Source organism: Pongo pygmaeus, chromosome Y, assembly GCF_028885625.2.
Source record: "Pongo pygmaeus isolate AG05252 chromosome Y, NHGRI_mPonPyg2-v2.0_pri, whole genome shotgun sequence".
Lineage (NCBI taxonomy): Eukaryota > Metazoa > Chordata > Mammalia > Primates > Hominidae > Pongo > Pongo pygmaeus.
Window position 1 is genome coordinate 17,435,188 of NC_072397.2, and position 19,215 is coordinate 17,454,402.

At 38.6% G+C, this 19,215-nt stretch overlaps 1 pseudogene; it reads left to right on the forward strand.

Moving 5' to 3' along the window:
- The first annotated feature begins 410 nt into the window (after positions 1–410).
- The window catches only part of LOC129025700 (ribulose-phosphate 3-epimerase-like protein 1), a 51,100-nt pseudogene continuing 32,295 nt past the window's right edge, over positions 411–19,215 (forward strand).

Consider the following 19,215-nt stretch of genomic DNA (forward strand, 5'->3'; position numbering starts at 1 on the left):
GGAGTCAAGTGTAGTAAAGGAGCGAGCTGAAAGATAGGAGACAGTGATCAGAGACTCAGACTATGGGAAGGGGATAAACTTATTGGCAATGGCAGGGTCTATATATAGGGTACAACAGAGAGTGAGTTGTTAAAGTTAAGGAGAAGATTACTGGAGGCGAAGTGGTCAGGAAAGTGAATTGAAAGGATCAGAATCATGGACTTTGAAATTGCCCCAAATAATGACAATAATAGAGATGAACAACAATGGTCCAGAAGTTGGAATCCTCAAGGAATGAGGGGATGGTCTGGTAGTCTGTATATGACTGCTATAAAGAGGAGTAGTGGGAAGCATAGTTTGAAGTGTGAACTTCAAAGTTGGAGGGGGTAGTTGGGAGAAGGGAAGGATCATGACTTGGAAAGAATACCGAAATGCAAGGAAGACTTCCATTCATCCATAAGTCTCAGTGGCATGAGGAATGTGAGGAAAGAAACAGACACCACCTGGTGGAACTTCAGGGAAATCAACCTCTCAGGTGAGAGCCAGAGCTCACTGAGAGCACAAGATGAAGGAAGGAAAAAAAAAAAAGTAACTAAACACTTACTGTGTGTCAGGAACTCTTCACCGATGTTCTATATATTCATTTAATCCTTAAAACAATCTGTCCAAGGAAGGTATTATTTTCAACTCCATGTGATTGATGGGGAAATTAGGGCATAAAGAGGTTAAGTACCTTGCTTATGATCCTATGAGAAGTGAAGGGGAAGAGCTGGGAATTCAACTCAGATTGTCCATCTTGAATCTCAATGTACATAATAACCACTGTGTTTTAAAACCCAGCCACAGGCATTTGAAGAAGGGGCTTTTGTTGATGCTTCACCATGAGTGCCAGAGAGTACAGTGGAAGGATTTGGGACTTGGAGAAAGGTGGTTTGGTCAGAACAGGTATTGTACAGAGCCATATGGGATGTGGGATAAACTGAGATTTGGATGTTCATAATTTTGAAAGCATATTAAATTAGTGCTATGATGGTTTCTAGGAAAGGTAGGGATGGTGAGGCTGTGTTGGGATAATGGTGCCGAGGACAGGAGAGACCCTGCCAAAAGCACAAGCTCAGTGTCTCCCTCAACACTTGTGCTGGTGGAGGTTAGAGGCTGGTAAGAGACAGTTTTGCTTAGAGTATAAGGAGATTTGGGACCTCCTCTTCACTCAACCCACTGCCATTTTCTTTTTTTTTTTTTTAACAATTACTGCTGACATCCAGGAAGTTTATTATTAATGAATAATTTAATATTAAAATATGTTAATTTTAAATGTAAATTAACTTATTTATATGTGTGAAAACATGTTCATATGTGAAAATATTTAAATAATGAACAATTTAAAAATTATCCCAACTTTTCATTTGGCACATTGCTTTGAAATATAAATTTTCTCATCAGTTTATTACAGGGATCCTATTACCCTTACAAAATGAGAACTCCTACAAATCTTCTTACATCCGTTTATGCTTTATAGTTTATAAAACATCTGTGCACTCACTATTTCATTCATCCAGTTTACCAAGTACCAGTGTTCAGCTCTGTTTCTGGAATAATTTTGGCATGAAAAGTTTACTTATGTAGAGGGTGGACAAATGAAATATTGAGTTTGGTGAAGGGCAGGGAGTGAAAATGTGAGACATAGAAAAACTCAAAATTTTCATTAAACATATTTTCTCCTTAGTTTTTAAAAAGGAAAATATTTTTATCATATTCTTCAAAGGGTAGAACAGAGAAAAATTAGCATAAACTCTCGGCAGAAGTTTTCAGTGAGCATTTATTACAGGAATCGACTGCATTTTAAGTGGAATGACTTAGACACTCAGCTTTGCACCTGGAAAAGCATATGGTAATAATAAGAGAAAGTATTTGAAGTGTCCAATCTGGTCAAACTGCATTTCCACTCTTATTGATGAATCAGCAAGAAAATAATTTTATACATCAAAGTTATTTATTAAATTTTGAGCCTTTTGTGCAATAGGTATTTGCTGTTAATAGAAACCATCAGAATGTTGGAGATGACTTGCAGAGTGATATTTCTTTTGTTAAAAAGAACAGCAGGACAAAAAAACTAGTTAGAAAAAAAGGTAATGGCTTTTTTCTTGCATAAATAAATCACTTGCTTCTTACGCACTCACAGTGGTTTCTTTCAAGTGAAGAAATTCTACTGATGTGAGATTTCAGACCCCTCTCTGCTTTTCTCTTTCTTTTTAACTAACTAGTGATTTACTTGAGTGGTAAAATTGGAAATAATAACTGACATGCCTAGTTCAGCTCTGTGCTTCTTGCTTAACATGGTCTAGTACCACATGGTCTGGATACATGACCACATTTAATTCTGGGATGCAGATAGCAGGTATTTTTGGCTTTCATGCTAAGTTATATACTGTAAGACTTAAAAAGAAAAGATAATATTTTGGTTCCCTCTGCCACTTCATTGCTTTATTCCTAAAATTGTTCAAAAGCTGAGACATAATAGTGTTATGGTGATTAAATTATATGAGAAACTGGAAGCTTTCTCAGGCCTTCAGAACTGGGTTAGAAGCTTCTTTTATGTGCCTGCAAAACTCCTTGTACTCCTCCCTTCCCTGGTGCACTTTATAACTCTTAAAACACTTTGTTATTAGTTTAATGCCTTTCTTTGCTACAATATAAAGTCTGTGGTAATGACCAAGTCTGTCTTGTTCATCTTGGTATTGCTAGAACCTGACATGGTGTCTGACGAATAGTAGACGTCCAATTTGTGGAATAAATAAATGGATAAATCAACGAGTGAGCCACTGCTTCAGAAAAGGTGAAATTCCTAATTTAGGTAGTAAATGAGAAAAATAGAAAAAATTTTAAACTCTTCACTCAAAAAATGAAAATAGTAAAGATAGAGAGTAGATGATATCATTTTATACTTTAGTTTTCAGGATATTTAATTATAATCATTAAAATGTGTATCTTCTTCAATGAGTCATGGTTGAACAGCTCTAGGAAACTATGGTTAACCTGGAAAACCTCATGATTTTTATAAGTATCAGCATTTCACTGATGTCTACCCATCATCCTAGTGTCTTATCAGCTCAGCCTCCAGACAGTGATCATTTCTATCCTCTAGCATTTCATACATGAAAATACAGAGATGAAAGCCTATAGTTTATGAAACACTTGATGCAACTGATAACTTGCTAACAATAACATTAAAGCCTATTTTAACAAGGCTTTTAAGGATGAATAGATATAGCTGTTTTAGAAATGTTTAGCTGTTTCTACATGAAGAGAACTGGGGGATGATGAAAAAGTAAGTAATAGTGATTATTATTTTGAAAGAAAATAATAGAATCTATTTTTACTTGGATTGAGACTCTGAAATAAACATTGAAATGAACACTGAAATAAACTCTGAAGTGAACATTAGATTGAGACTGCAATAAAGCTTGCAGGATTGTAATCCTCATTCTAGGACCATTTCTACATAAAGCTTATAAAGAAAGAGTAGAAAAAAGGCCTATCTTGATTTGCAGTTAACTATTTCTTTCAATAAGTGAAATGTTATGCTGTTCAGGTTATCTATTGTATAATAATAAATTCTCAAAGATCTGGAGGTGCAAGCGTTTAGATAGGTGATTCTTGCTTAAGGTCTTTCACGTTGTTGCAGTCAAATGGTGGCTAAGGTAAGAGTCCCAAGTCTGGTGCCTGGGCTGGGATGGCTGAAATAGCTGTGGGCTGGTTAGCTGTCTTTTTCTCTCCTTGTGGACTATCCTTGTGGCCAGTAGAAGCTTTCTCACTGCATGGCGGTCTCAGGGTCTTACATGGCATCTGCCAGAGAGTGTTCCAACAGAAAGGAGGTGGAAAGTGCCAGTCTCTAATGGCCTGGACCCAGGCACTAGAACAATGCCACTTCTGCCATAATCTCTTGGTGGAGTAGTCATAGAGCTCTCCCATTTTCAAGGGGAGAGAACATAGGCCTGACCTCTTGATGGAAAGAATGTCAGAAAATGTGTAGCTTTCCTTCATTTGCAACACATGCTAATGCCTCCTGATATGTCTTGGCTCTGGGTCCCCATCCAAATGTCATCTGGAATTGTAATCCCTGCATGTTGAAGGAGGGAACTGGAGGGAGGTGATTGGATCATGGGGGTGGTTTTCTCTATACTGTTCTCGTGATAGTGAGGAGTTCTCACCATATCTGATGGTTTTAAAAGTGGCATTTTTTTCTTTCACTTTCACTTCCCTCTTGCCACTCTGTGAAGAAGGTGCCTACTTTCCCTTTGCCTTCTCCATGATTGTAAGCTTCCTGAGCCATCCCAAGCCACGTGGAACTGAGTCAATTAAATCTCTTTCCTTTATAAATTACTCAGGTATTACTTCATAGCAGTGTGAGAATGAACCAGTACACCTCCTCAGCTAAAAGTTGTTCTCACTAGCATCACTGGGTTGTAGTAGAGTAAATGGAAGGTGCTAGCATAAAATTCTTTCTTAAAAAATTTGGACTCAAGATATCAAGGAACACTAAATTTGAAATATTTGTCTATACTATATGTACACTGTTCATTGAATCTTGTAGATCATTTAAAATTGTAACTTCAAAAGGTAAGAAAAAAATCAAAGGTGGAATAGATGAGATCTAATTTTCTTTCTATCTGTTTATGAAATTAATATGTATCTTAAGGCCATTTATTGTTGGCAGAGTGATTGCAGCTAATGTTTTAGATGATTTATTTTCTCCATTAGGTCTTACTGTTCACACAAGCAAACCATTTTGGTACCCTCAAAGTTTTTCTTTTTTTTTTTTTTTGGTCTCTAGAGGAAGTAAACTTACATATAAAATTCATTCCTCTCTCAATTACATATATTTAGACAATTAAAGGAGGGATTTGCAAAGCTCAGAGCAAAATTAATTTTGACCTTGGGAAAAAATGTTGAAATGAGCTTGTTCTTTTTTTATCCTCCCATTTAAAACTCAGGAAACCAATATTTAGCATACGTTTTCCCTTATTGGCATAACCTGGATTCCATAGCTGTACAAAATCTCAACTTTTCTGGGTGACATAATTAATTGTCAGTGATATGATTCCATTGTGTATATTTTGTTTAAAACAATATTACTCTATTTTTTATTTTTAATTATTTTTTGAGACAGAGTTTCGCTCTGTCACCCAGGCTTGAGTGCAGTGGCAATATAGGGGCTCACTGCAACATCCACCTTCCAGTTTCAAGCAATTCTCCTGCCTCAGCCTTCTGAGTAGCTGGGACTGCAGGCGCATGTCACCACACCAGGCTAATTTTGTATTTTTTAGTAGAGACAGGGTTTCACCATGTTGCCCAGGCTTGTCTCGACCTCCTGGCCTCAATAATCCACCTGCCTCACCCTTTAAACGTGCTGGAATTACAGGCCTGAGCCACAGCACCCGACCAGAAACATTACTTTCATAATAGCTAATATTTGCGGAGCACAAACTATGTGCCAGGTTCAAGGCTAAGTGTTTATCTTTGTACTATCTCAAATATTTCTTTCAACAGCTCTACAAGGTAAGTACTCATATTATGCCCATTTTCCATGTGAGGAAATGGAGATGCTCAGAGGTTACGTCACTTGCCCAAGTTCACATAACTAGTAGTTGCTGGTCTGGAAAGTCATACCTAAGCATGTCTAATTCTGGAGACTGAGTTCTTAATCACCTTATTATACACACTCCAAGCACACATTCAGTGACCCCAAGATCAGTGGATCACACACATTTTTAACTGTGGCTCTTATAGACTGAGGATGATTTATAATGGTACAATTATTAGACCTACTTTCCAGTTGAAAAAGTCCTTATAATAAAGAGCTGAAGAGAAACAAAAATTGAAAAATGGTCATTTATTTGATCACCTTATAAACTGAAATGTAGCTTAGTAATTTTAGCACATTAACCTTGATAATGTGTTAAATAACACACATTCATTGCATAGCACTAGCAAAATATGTACCGTCACAGAAACAAAATGGTGAGCCATCTATATTCTTTCTAAGAGGGACTAGTATTTTGGAAGCCAAAAATAAGAAAATATTCTGAGGAAGAGGGAGTCTGTGTCAAATGCTTCTGAGAGATTAAGTATGGTGAGGACTGAGAATTGACCATTGGATTTAGCAACTTAGAAAAACTCAAGTACTGCATATACTCATGCTTAGTAGGACATTTGTAATGTTGCACAGTAGATAGATAGTTTATTAGACTACTGAATAAGAATCCTCAGTAAATTTTAGTAAAGTACTAATTTTAGTTATAAATGCCAAATTTTGATAATGCTCCATGGCTCAGGTAGAGTCAGGTTAGCACAGAGTTCTGTAGCCAGAATGCTTGCACTGGTTGCACTTGTTACTGATTAGGTGATCTTGGGCAATATATTGTACCTCTGTGTGCCTCTGATTTCCCATCTGTAAATAGGGATGACAAAGTACTTATCCCTGGGTTTGGTTTGAAGAATAAATGAGTTAATGCATGCAAAGTATTTATTAGAGTGCCTAGCAATAGTAAGCAATACATGCTGGCTATTATTTCTATTATTAACATATGGCTAAAATATGATAAAAAAATAAGTCTGTGGAATTGTGTATCACTCACTTCTAATAACCAAAGACTTGCAGTTGTAAATCATTTGGTGGTCTCTCAGGGGAACACTTGTAGCTCACTGATGGGGGGTAGAACACACTCTGAGACTCTTTGAGTCAAGTGAATAAATTGGGGGTTTTATGAGAGTTGACTCTTGTTTGGGGTTTGAAATGGAAAAAGAAGGAACTGAAATTGTTTTCTTAAAAACTGACCATTTTTCTTGCTTTTCCCCTTTCCACTGGCTTTCCACTGTTATTCTTTGGACTTTTGGGAGAGAATGGTCAAAAGCAGAAACTAGAGAAAGGTAAAAGCCAATGAATAAGAAGGAAAAAGTAGGAAGGAAATGCAGAGGGAACATTTTGAAGACATTCACCTCTATTTGTGAACAAGAAGAAGAAAAATATCACATGTTTGGTTTGACTCTTTTATTGGCAAAGAGTAAAAGGGAACAAGGTAGTGGTAGTAATTTAATAAAAATATTTTTATCTTTTTTTATCATATGTTTGTTGGCCTCATAAATGTCTTCTTTTGAAAAGTGTCTGTTCATATCTTTATAAATTTAGGTGTGGGCATGCCTAGATGTTTGAGACCAGATAATTTCCCATTGAGTGGAAACGACATGTAACTCATGCAAACATCTATGACCTCCAATTTTGGGGTATATATTTGTTTTTCCTCCCAATCTCCAACCAGAGATAATGTGCCCAATTAAGGCCTGAAGTCATAATGACATACAGCTTCCAGTATTCATAAAATCAGTCTTTTATCTTTGAAGGCAGAAATGGGGAAACTATTAGCAGAAAATTCATCTTTTCCACCTTTTCTTCTCTCAGCTGACATAATGGCTTATACAGCCAATAAATGTTCAAGGGATAAACTAATATGAAAAAATTAATGGCAAGCATATTAGATATGAAATGATTGGGCAGCAACTCATTGATTGCCACGATTTTATTAAGCTAATATAGCTTGTTAAGATTTTGTATATGTGTAAGGTGGCTATGAATATTCCAGACTACAAAATCCATGTAGAAAGTGTAGCTGCAGAAAGTGTAGCTTTCTAAATGTTTCCATAACTCAATATAGTATCTTTTTTTTGGAATCTCTATTCTGGTGATGGCAGAAAAATAACAATCTTAATAAATTTTGTAAACACTAATGTATAAGATACTCTCCTGCCCCAAATCACATCACCTTTACCTCACTTCTTATTTAAACCTTAGCTGTGTACATAATTCTGTAAGGACATTGATTTACTTCCAACTGTCATCAGTGAGATGTCTATGTGCTAAGTTTTTGCTCTTTTGCCTAGGGGTCTCTCTAAATTCACAAACGTTGGCTGGTATTCACTTGGACTATATTGCACAGGTAGCTTAGAAGTATAGAAGGATTAACATCTCGATAATATGATGGTTAGTTTTATACGTCAACTTGACTGGGCTGTGAGTGCCCAGATATTTCATCAAATGTTATTCCAAGTGTTTCTGAGGGGGTACTTTGGCATGAGATTAACATTTAAATTAGTAGGAGGCAAGCAGATTGCCTTTCTAATGTGCGCAGGGCTTATTTAATTAGTTGAAGGCTTAAATAGAACAAAAAGCCTAACCCTCCTCTGAGAATCCAGGAAGAAGAGATCATTCTTCCTGCCTAATGTCTTTGAACTGGTAGATTGAATTTTTCTGTGTTTGGTTGTTAACTAACACATCAGCTCTTCCTGGGTCTTGAGCATGCTGGCCTTCAGACTGGAACTACTGCATGATTCTTCTCATTCTCAAGCCTCTGGGCTTGGACTGGAGCCACACTATTGGCTCCTGTGTTTTCAGCTAGCCAGCTCACCTGGAAGATCTTGGGACTCACCATCCTCCATAGTCATGTGAGCCAATTCCTTAAGTAAATCTCTATATATATACACCCTCATCCCATAATATGAGATGGGGAAGGGGAATCAGTGGTTAAATTCCTCAGCTTCCTATCCTTGGGACAAACAGAGGTGGACAATTCTCTATGACTTTCAGGAAGTCCCAGTGGAATTGAGCTTCTATTACGCACAATGGCTACTTCATCAACACTCCCTTACATTGGCTTTGCCTCCTTCTCTGACTCACTCCCCTAGTCCCTCACTCCTGTTCTCTGGAATCACCTCTTAAGTAAATCACCTTCCCATAAATCCTGGTTTCAAGCTCTCCTTTTGAAAAGCCAAAACTAAGATACATAATAATATTAGATGTAACCTTGGTCAATTTGGACATTTCTCTTCCCCTCTCCTCTCAGAATGCTGTGGACTGAATTGTGGCTCTTCTAAATTCATATGTTGAAGCTGTAACCCTCAGTGTGGCTGTATTTGGAGATAGAGCTTATGAAAAGTATACAAAAGACACCAGATTTCTGCCTCTCTCTTTCTCTCTCCTTTCTCTCTTCATTTTTCTGTTCCTCTCCCTCTGTCTCTTTCCCTAATGTGAGGACAGAGTGAGAAGTTGGCCGTCTGCAAGCACCCCCCCAACCCTTCAAAAAAAAAAAAAAAGAGCCTATACCAGACACCAAATCAGCTGGCTCCTTGATTGTGGACTTGTAGTCTCCAGAACTGAGAAAATAAATTTCTGTTGCTTAAGCCATCCAGTCTGTTTTTTTTTTTTTTTTTTTTGTGTGTGTGTGTGTGTGTGTGTGTGTGTGTGTGTGTGTGTTGTTATGGAAGCTCAAGCAGACAAATACACTGAAGAAGCATTTATGATTTTTTGGACTTCAAAGTATGTGACTCTAGATGGGGAAACTGTAACTTGTCTGGCATCTGTTTTTTTGCTGGCATCCACTGCAATGATCTCAGCTGCTTTGTTCTCAGCCATCACTACCCTTCCACTTGCACTTCTGCTGAAATAGTCACATTTCCAGTGACCTTGTCTGTCAGTTCTTGAACTGTTTACTTCTTCTCATGACACTGTGCCTTCTCTTATCCACTTTTCTATCCTTTGTGTATTTTTATGTGCTTCCTGAAATCACCTTCTAACATCATTTTTACTCTACATTTGTTACTGTTCCAAGCTAGTGAGAGGTGGGGAAACTCAAGTTATTTGTTTGTGTTCAAGAACCCTTTGAGGGTATTGAACACAGATTCTTTCTTCCCTTGGGCCCTAAGACTTGTCGGGGATTAATCATTCCTCTTCATGTTGGACTTGGCCAGTGGGGGACAAGGGAAGGGGCCCCTTCTCAAAGAGTCATACGAGTATCTCATGCCCTTAATTCTCCTCTGCCTCTGCCTTTTACTGTCTTCCCTTATCTCTCAAGCATATTACAGCAGGCATGGTTGATGCCCTGCCCTATATTCGCTCATTCTCTTGCCCACCTGAGCTGCATCTGTAGCCAATTTCTGGTACTGAGCCAGTTTTCCACCTACCATGCCAGCACCTGTGTCATTATCTTCCTCTGCTTGAGGACTTTTTTGGTACTATGAAAGAGCTTGCTCAGATGTGCAGATACACCTCGAATTACATGTTATTGACATCCCTGTGGGTGCTGTTTGCCAGTGGGTGATGGGATTTGGGGGATAAATGCCCCAGCCTCCTTGTCCCTAGTAGAAGGATTCTGAGGTTGCTTCACACTATTGCTCAGAGAATTCCCTATAAGATTTAGCCCCAGTTGCCCTCATGGTAACTAGTTATTTAACACACCATTTATTGGATTTCCTCCTTCTCTGTCTCACTTCCCACTTGAGTTTCTTGGAGTCACTTCATAAATAAGCTACCTACACCCAAATCATTGTTTCAGGGAGAAGAAAAATCTCTTCCATGTGGGGGAAAATTCTTTTTGATTGTATTCTTTAATGCCTTGTTATGATATCTGACCTATAAACTTAAATGCCAAGTATTTTCTACAAATGGAACCAAAAAGTCAAAGGCTCCATTTTAAAGGAAGTGAAGAAAATAAAAAAAATCCTCTTATCATATTTATAGTAGTCCCCTCTTATGCATGGTTTAACTTTCTAAGACTTTAATTACCTGTGAACAACCATGGTCTGAAAATATTAAATGAAAATTTTCATAAATAAACAACTGATGAGTTTTAAATTGGACAACATTCTGAGTAGCATGATGAAACCTCACGCTGTCCCACTTTGTCCCGCCTTGGACGAGAATCATCCCTTTGTCCAGGGCAACCATGTTGTATATACTACCTGCCTGCTAGTCACTTAGTAGCTGAGTTCTTTATCAGATTGATGGCTCATTAGAAGAAGGGTGGGCACAAGACAATAAAACATCTTAAGACAGACAGAATGGAGACATTCACATAACTTTTGTTACAGTACATTGCCATAATTATTCTACTTTAGGTTGTCAATCTCTTACTCTGCCTAATTTGTAAGTTAAACTTTATCATAGACTTATTTGTATAGGAAAAAATAGTACATATAGTGTTCGGTACTATCTGTGGTTTCAGGCATTCACTGGGGGTTTTAGAATATATCCCCTGTGGATAAGGGGGTACTATTGTATCTGTCAACCAGGGTAGTCTTCTAGATAAAGAAAAGCTATTCTTGGTTAATGGGGTCTGTGTAGTCATGCCCCACCTGGTACTGCTACTTTGGCATAGCAACCAAACACACTGGGAATTTTTAGCCCATCCATCATCCTTTGCCATGAGGTGTTATTCTCTTGTTATATCTGCCTTTGCAAATAGGCCAATAGCAGGTATACCTGCGGTATACAGAGACTTCTCCCTGGCTAGCTGCTACTGAATGCAGATGTGGGCACTTGAGCAGCCAACAAGCTACTATAAACAGGTGTCAGACTTAACCATTCAAGAAAGATTGATTTTATTATTGGCTGAGTTTATGACTGGGGAATGTGCTTCACTGACCTGCTTTTGATTAAGTCAGAGACATGCTAAGGATGTTTGCTTGTCAAATGGTTTGAGCTTTCTGATAAACAATGAACGTTAGTTAAAGAAGTCAGCATTTTCTGTGAACAGCCTACATCTTTGAGGCATTAACATGTATCAAGGTCATTCACACTACCTTGAATAACTGTTTCAGTGAAAAAAAAATATCAATTGCAATGAAACGGTGGCATATAACCTAGAGATATAGGTCATTCCTTTAAAAAATAGCTTGCTTTTATCATGTAGAACAGATGAGTAAAGAAGGTTTGGGGGGTGTTTTTGTTTGGGTTCTCTCAGAAACAAACCTGAGAAAAGGATTTGAATACACATAGTTTATTTAGGAAGCACAGTCAGGGAGTGGGGACGTGAGGCCGGGAAAGGAAGGAATCCAATAAGTGGTAAGATATTGAGCACGCTATCACCCTGGGAAATAGGGTATTCTGGTACATGATCTAGACCATGCCTTAGAGTGATCTGCTCACCAGCCCCAACCCTAAGAGGTGAAGATGCTGGGCTATTTATTATCCAACTCTTCTGTGTCATTGACTGAAGCTTGCCTGCTGAGGAATTGTGGAGGACATATGAGATACCACCCAGGTTCCCCTTTAAGGAAGGACCTGTTGCCCACCTAGTGGGTTTGCTGTAAGAGGACAACTTTCAAATGTCAGTCCACTCAGTAATTGCCCCAGCTGAAGAGAACCTCCTTGTCAAGCTCATGCCCTCACCGGTAGCTCACATTCCATAGATGGATTAAAGTGGGTTTATAAAGGCCTGGGCATTTCAGACCAACTGAGACAATTCTTAACTTGAGAGCTCCCAATAGGGTTGGCCAAGACTGTCATGGGGCCTGGAACACAACATGATTTTTCTCGCTGCCCTATCTTGTTTCCTTCCATTCTCTTTCATGGGTGTCAATACCAAGGGAACTCTTTCACAAACACCCTGCACACTGAACTGTATCTCAAAGTCTGCTCCCTGGAGAACCCAATCTGTGTTAATCAGGCTTTAATTCCCTGATTTCTGGACTTGTGTTCATGCAGAATCGCAGCGTTTTCAGTGAAAGATGTGGATATTGGCCAAGACGGTGAGTGCTGAGGACAGGGCATGCAGGGTCTGCTACGGTAGTGTTGGGATAGTTGTTATATCTTTGGATTTATCAAGAGAATTTAGATGAAATGAGGGCAATGAGAAATAAGGGGTGGAATGAACAGTGGGACAACTGGGAAGGGGGATTGCTGAGGTGTGGTTTGGTATCCAATATGACGATATTGGATTCAGAGTCCCAAGACATGAGTGCGAGGGCAGGTGGGCTAGCAGATGGATGCGGGGAGGGTGTGATCTGAGATTAAAATTAAAGATAACCCAGAGCAGCTGAAAGCAAGGCAATAAAACCAGTGGGCATTTTGTGAATTAGCTGCTATTATTATTTTTCTCTCTCACTATTAAATCACTTGTCAAATCCTGCTAATTATGTGTTGCACTGTCTTGAAACTTTAGTTCTCTCTGTCCCTATGGCTGCCCCTCTAATTTGAGCCTTTTTTATTTCATTTTTTTCAACTGGATCCTCATAATGGTTTTCAGGTGGGCTTCTTTCTGGTCATGTCCTTCTAACATTTTCTCTCAGTAATGCAACCGAAATGACCATTTTGCTTAAGTGAATATTTGATGATTACAGTCCTGCTAGCTTATGAACTTCAGTGGCTCCCTATTGTTTCTGGAATAAGGTCCAGACTTTTCAATGTGGCTCCCAAGGCCTTACACAGTCTGGTCCTTTTCTGCCCTTCCACATCTTCTTCCTCCTCTTCAGACATACTGCATTGGTTTCTGTTCCATCATTTCTCCAGCATCACACCTTTGTACAAACTGTTTCTCCTTCAAAATATTTCTTGTGTCCATCTCTCAAGTTCCATATTCCTGTGTGCAGCCAACAGCAGGGTCCTGCTGCCTCACACCTGGAATAATCATCGAGTTTTAAAATTCAGGAGCATCTGCGAGTTGCTCTGTTCTGACTGTTTCATTTTATTAACAGAGACACCAAGACCCAGAAGAGTAAAATGACATCTCAGGTCACAGAATTGGTGACACAGCTGTGAATGAGGCTCTTGTCCTTGACTTCAGGGCGTGATTCTTTCCACCTCCTCACTTCCAGGCTGCCCTTACTGATATTGTTCTTTTCCATCTCGTCATTGTTTCACGCTGAGTCCAGTTACCTCTTTTTTAAGCACCATTTTGATGAGGTTACTCCTCTGCTCAGAAAGTCACTATGGCTCCTCCTGCCTCTCGTATCAACTCGAGAATACGACTGGTTTCCAAGAGGCTGGGTAGTCTGCCTCTATCTTCTCCATTCGTTTCCCAGAAGGTACCATCTATGGAAGTCAGACAAATCATTTCTATTATTTTGTTAAATCTAAGATGTCATCAATTATAAAATAGACTGTTATTCTGTCATCTAAGGTAGAGAAAATAATGCCAATTAAGTTCAAATATAACATTGCTTAAAATACGGGCTCCTATTTCAGAGACATGAAATGTGAAAATATGTGAATCTCAGTATTAATGCAATATTATCTATCTTAAAAACTATTAGTGGGCTCAAATTTCACCTGCTACATAAAACTCACCTTGACTAACTGTGGCCATATTTTCTGAATTCCTGTGGAACCTATTATGAGCCCATTACCCATTTCCCAACTGCCAATTTTCTTCTTTCTCCTTCCTCCATTTCACAAGTGATCATTGAGTGCCTTCTGCATGCCTGGCACTGGGCATATGGTGATGAAAAGCATCACATTCCTGCCCTTATGGTCTTTTTTTGAAGAAGTAAGGAAATATGTAAATAAGTAATTACAAACCAAAAACGCTATGAAGGAAATAATACTGACCCTAGACAATAAAGAAAAGATGGCAGAGAGAAATCTATTCAGGTGAATGTCTTACACCTAAACCTCACCCTCTCCTCACATATCCACCTTTTTTAAAAAACCCAGCACACATCTTTATCTTCCATCAAATATTTAACTCCTTTTCTACCACGTACTTTTCTACTTTTCAGCCTCAAAAAATCACTCACTCCTCTAGCCTTGTGTCTTTTCTTTTGAGAGAGACAGCATAGTGTGGTGTTGATAGCATAAACTTTTACAGCCAGTCTCCCTGGGTTCAAATCTCAGCTCTGTCATTTATTGGCGATGTGACCTTGGTTGAATTATGTAATTTCTCTATGCCCTAATTTCCCCACCTTTAAAATAAAGATAGCACTATCAACACCCTTGTGGCATTGCTGTAGGGATTAAAGGAAGAATCATGGAAAGTGTTTAGAATAATGCTGGCATGTGGAAAGCATTAGGAGGATGAGTATGTCTAACCCAATCATACTTGATTTTGTCCATGTTCTGTCTTCCCTTTTAGACTCTAAGCTAGGCATGGTTAAGAACAAGAAATTTGGGGCCTGAGTGGGAGGAGATCAGATCCTGTTTGAACAGCTTTTCCAGACACATGAGCTTGGCTACATAGCCTTTTTGAATCTGTTTCTCTGCCATGTAAATAATAGTTGTAGTGCCTACATTTTTGGGTTATTTAGAAGAGTAAATAAAATAAGTATGCAAAATGGCTGCTACATGATCAGCTCTCACAGGCGCTTGCTATCATTCTTACCTGAAGACAGGAAGGGCAGAGTCCCTCTTATCTGTGTGTCCTCATATCCCTTCAGAACTCACTATCCATGATGTCAGTGATATTAGTGAAATGTTTCACAACAACTTGTATGAAAGAGCCAGTGAGTAAGCAAACGTCAGTCATCATGGAGACCAGTATCATATTTGTCCTCTCACTTTGGCTTCTTTCTTTTCTGGGGACACATGATGAAGTGTTTAGGGTTTCTCTGGAGAAGGAATTATTGCCCCTCTCCTCCTTCCAGGTATAGCACATCCTTCACTGTGCTGAGGCCCCTCACCTTACACAGGTTTACCAGGCCATGCTGTCATCTCTTCCTAGTCTGTTCTTGAAATCAGTGTGGCTTTTGTTAGGGGCTCCAAGCCACTGAAAGTTTTTCCCCCACATAAAATGTAATTTGAAATTTCCACTGGAGAACACAGTTATCAAGACGCAGCAAAATATCTGCTTTCTAGCATTGATTTTCAAACTGGAACTTCTTCATCTGAAGACTGCATGAACCCTGTGGGATCTCATATTTCATGATGATAAGACTTGGAATTCTTACTGTCAGTGAAGTCTGTGCCTGCATCTATGATGATGTACAAACTTGTATCATTTGATTCACATCTTACAACTTTTGATTCACAGGCCCCTTCAGCTCTTTTGTGTCACTGTTGTCATGAAACTTTGTGACTCCCCATTAAAACTGACAGACATTTGGCTTGGTTTTGTTAAGTACTGATTTATTCTGGGGAATTATCAAGGTGAATTGACTGAAAGCCATATTCATGTGGCTCTGGAAAAACATTTTTCTTCTCACCTAACCCATAATATATCATTTAGAATAAAGTGGTCCATTAAACTAGATCTCAGTAACAGACATGTGTCACAAGTTATTCCATCTTGCAGCACTCCTAAGAAATCAGTGTAAAATCAAACTGATGCTAAAATAAAACTGGGTTGGTTTTGAAGGTAAGTAAATTGCAAGTGTGTGTTATACTGTTTCTTATATTACTATGTTATTTTCTTCCTCTAGTCATTCTCTTAAATAACATTGAATAGTGGAAAGAGGAAATATTATACTAAATTCTTGACTGCTCCTCTCCCGTTTCTGTTCTCCTCCCCTTCCACATGATTTAATCAACCCCCCATACTTTATCACTATCTCCTAAATGTCTCTGAAGCTGGTCTGTTTTTCTTCATCTTCACATGTTCTATCTCAGCTCGTGCCACCATCTTCCCACCTGGTTATTGTAATAGGAAGCTTGCTAGTATTTTGACCGTTAGGCTAGCTCAGTTTTTTGTACATTAGATTGACTGCATTCATGGCCACAGTTCTTCACTCCTCCCTGTATACATATATTTGCCATGAGACTTTGCAATTCTCCTCACAAAAAAAGGGAAATCAACCTATTTTTCCTCTTCTTAATCTGGGCTGGTTTTATGACTTGCTTTAGACATCAGAATGTGGCAGAAGTGAGGGAATATTGCTTCCTAGCCTAGACCTCCAGGGACCTTTTGTTTTACCTTGTTCTCTTGTACCTCTGCCATCTCCACAGGTGCAAGTCTAGTCTAGCCTGCTGGACAATGAGAGGCCTATGGAACAGGGCAGAGTCTCCATATCCCACTGAAACTGGCCTAGGTTAGCCAACAGCCCACCACTCCCAGGCATGTGAAAGCTAAGCCGACTCTGAACAGACGGACAATAAACATTTATTGTGTTTGCCACATAAGTTTTGTGTTTGTCGTTATAAAGCATTATTGTGACAACAGAGAAATTAATATACTTTCTAAAGTAAAATTTGATCATGTTGCTTAAAAAACTGACCGACCATGCTAACTGCTCACCAAATAGCCATTATGCCTTTTCTACTTTCTCCTTATAACAGAACTTGATTTTGTTGGGGACAAATTTTATTAGTGTCAGACACCCTTCCCACTAATGTTGGCTCTGTGACAGAGTTATGGCCAATGACATATAGGCAGAAATCACTGGAGAGGAATTCTTTTTAAATAAAAACATCAAGCTTCACTAGAAAGATCCAAGAAAGAAAAAAGTGATAAATCCAACTTCATAAAAATGTAAAAGTTTTGTGCTTTAAAAGACATCGTTAAAAAATGAAAAGACAAGCCACAGGCTGGGAGGAAATATTTTTGAATTACTATCTGATAAAGGCCAAATATTCAGAATAATAAATAACTTGTACAACTCAATAATAAGATAAATAACACAATTAAGAAAATCTGAATAGAAACTTCACCAATAAAAATTCTCAATTTGCTAATAAACACATAACAAGATGCTCCACATCATTAGAAATGTACAAATCAAAACCACCAATAAGAGATGACTTTTTAGCCACTAGAATGGCTATCAGTAATGTAGAGATATTGAAACCTTCATACATCATGAGTAGAATATAAAATGATGCCTCTACTTTGGAAAACTATTCGTCAATTTCTTAAAAAGTTAACGTGTTTATCATAAATTTATAATACGACCAGTTATTCCACTCCTAGGAGACTACTTAAAAGTAACAAAAACACAAATCTACGCAAAGATTTGTACATGAATGTTCATAGCAGAATTATTTATAAATAGTCCAATACTGAAAACTCAATACTGGAAAAACAAAAGTCCACTAAGTGGTGAATGGATATTTCCATGGAGGGAGTGGAATACTATTTGCCAATAAAAAATAATGGACTAGGGATACATGCTAAAACATATATAAAACTGAAAAATATTGTGTGAAGAAAAAGAAGCAAAACAGAAAAACACTATATATTATATATTTTCTTTTATATGAAATATTCAAAAAAGCAAGTCTGTAGAGACAGGAGGTAGATTAGTGTTTACCTGGGGCTGGCGGTGGGAACTGAGAGTGTTTGGCTCTATGTTCCCAACCAAATTTCGCCGTGGACTGTAATAATCCCATTGTGCCAAGGGCAGGACCCCTTGGAGGTAATTAAATCATGGGGACGGTTTCCCCCATGCTTGTGAGAGTGAGTGAGTTCTTGTGGTAGTATGTGAATTTTTGTGATAGTGAGTGAGTTCTCATGAAATTTGTTGGTTTTGTAAGCATCTTGTATTTGCCCTGCTGGCACTCATTCTCTCTCCTGCCATCCTGCGAAGAAGTGCTTTCTACCATGATTGTAAGTCTCCTAAGGCCTCTGCAGCCATGTGGAACTGTGAGTCAATTAAACCTCTATTTATTATTTTATTTATATATATTTTTAAATAAATTACCCAGTCTCAGCTGTTTCTTCACAGAAGCATGAGAATGGACTAATATACATCCAAAGGCTTCCATTGCCCAAGAGTAAAAAGTTAAAGTATAAAATTAAAGTTAAAACTCATCAACCTGACTTATAGAGTCCTTAATGATTTGGCCTTTGCCTATAGCTCCATGAGGTTTAACAAAAGGCTACTCAGCTGTTGGTGGAAACAGGTTTCCTCTTCTTTGATCTCCGTCTCTCTCCTTCTGCTGGCCTCCTGCACCATTAAGAAGCCACCAAGTCTTCTTCTCAGGCTTGACTCTTGTATAAGGTGTTGACTGAGAGACAAAAATTATCCTGTAGAGGATTTAGACGCTTAGTCTTCCATGGCTTCTAATCATCAAGTCTGCACTGCTCACCTGGCTTACTTCTCCTTCCCACTCCCAGGAAATTATTTTTCTTGGGGGAGGGGAGAATGTAAGAGAGAACTTCTGCTAGCCTTTGTTTGTTCCTACTTGCTATTCTCAAGGGCATAAGGAACTTTCACCTGTTCTGTGTGTGGGCCCATGGAAAAGCCAGGTAGGATTTCCCTGGCATCACCTTTGCCATGGACATCACCCCCAGCCATCCCTGACGTACGGATTCCTTGTCACTGTTATATGAGGGATATTATTAAGGCAGCCCACTTATCATGTTTTAAAAAGGAGTGTGAGGTACAGTTCTATTAGCTCTCTTATTCCTCAAACATATCTAGAATATTCTATCACTTCTTCCTTCCATCACCTCTAGGACTTAGGGAGAGAGATTGGGGCAGGTAGATGCACCAACTTCTGAAATTTCTTCTCTCTTGTTGTAATCCTCAGCTTAAATA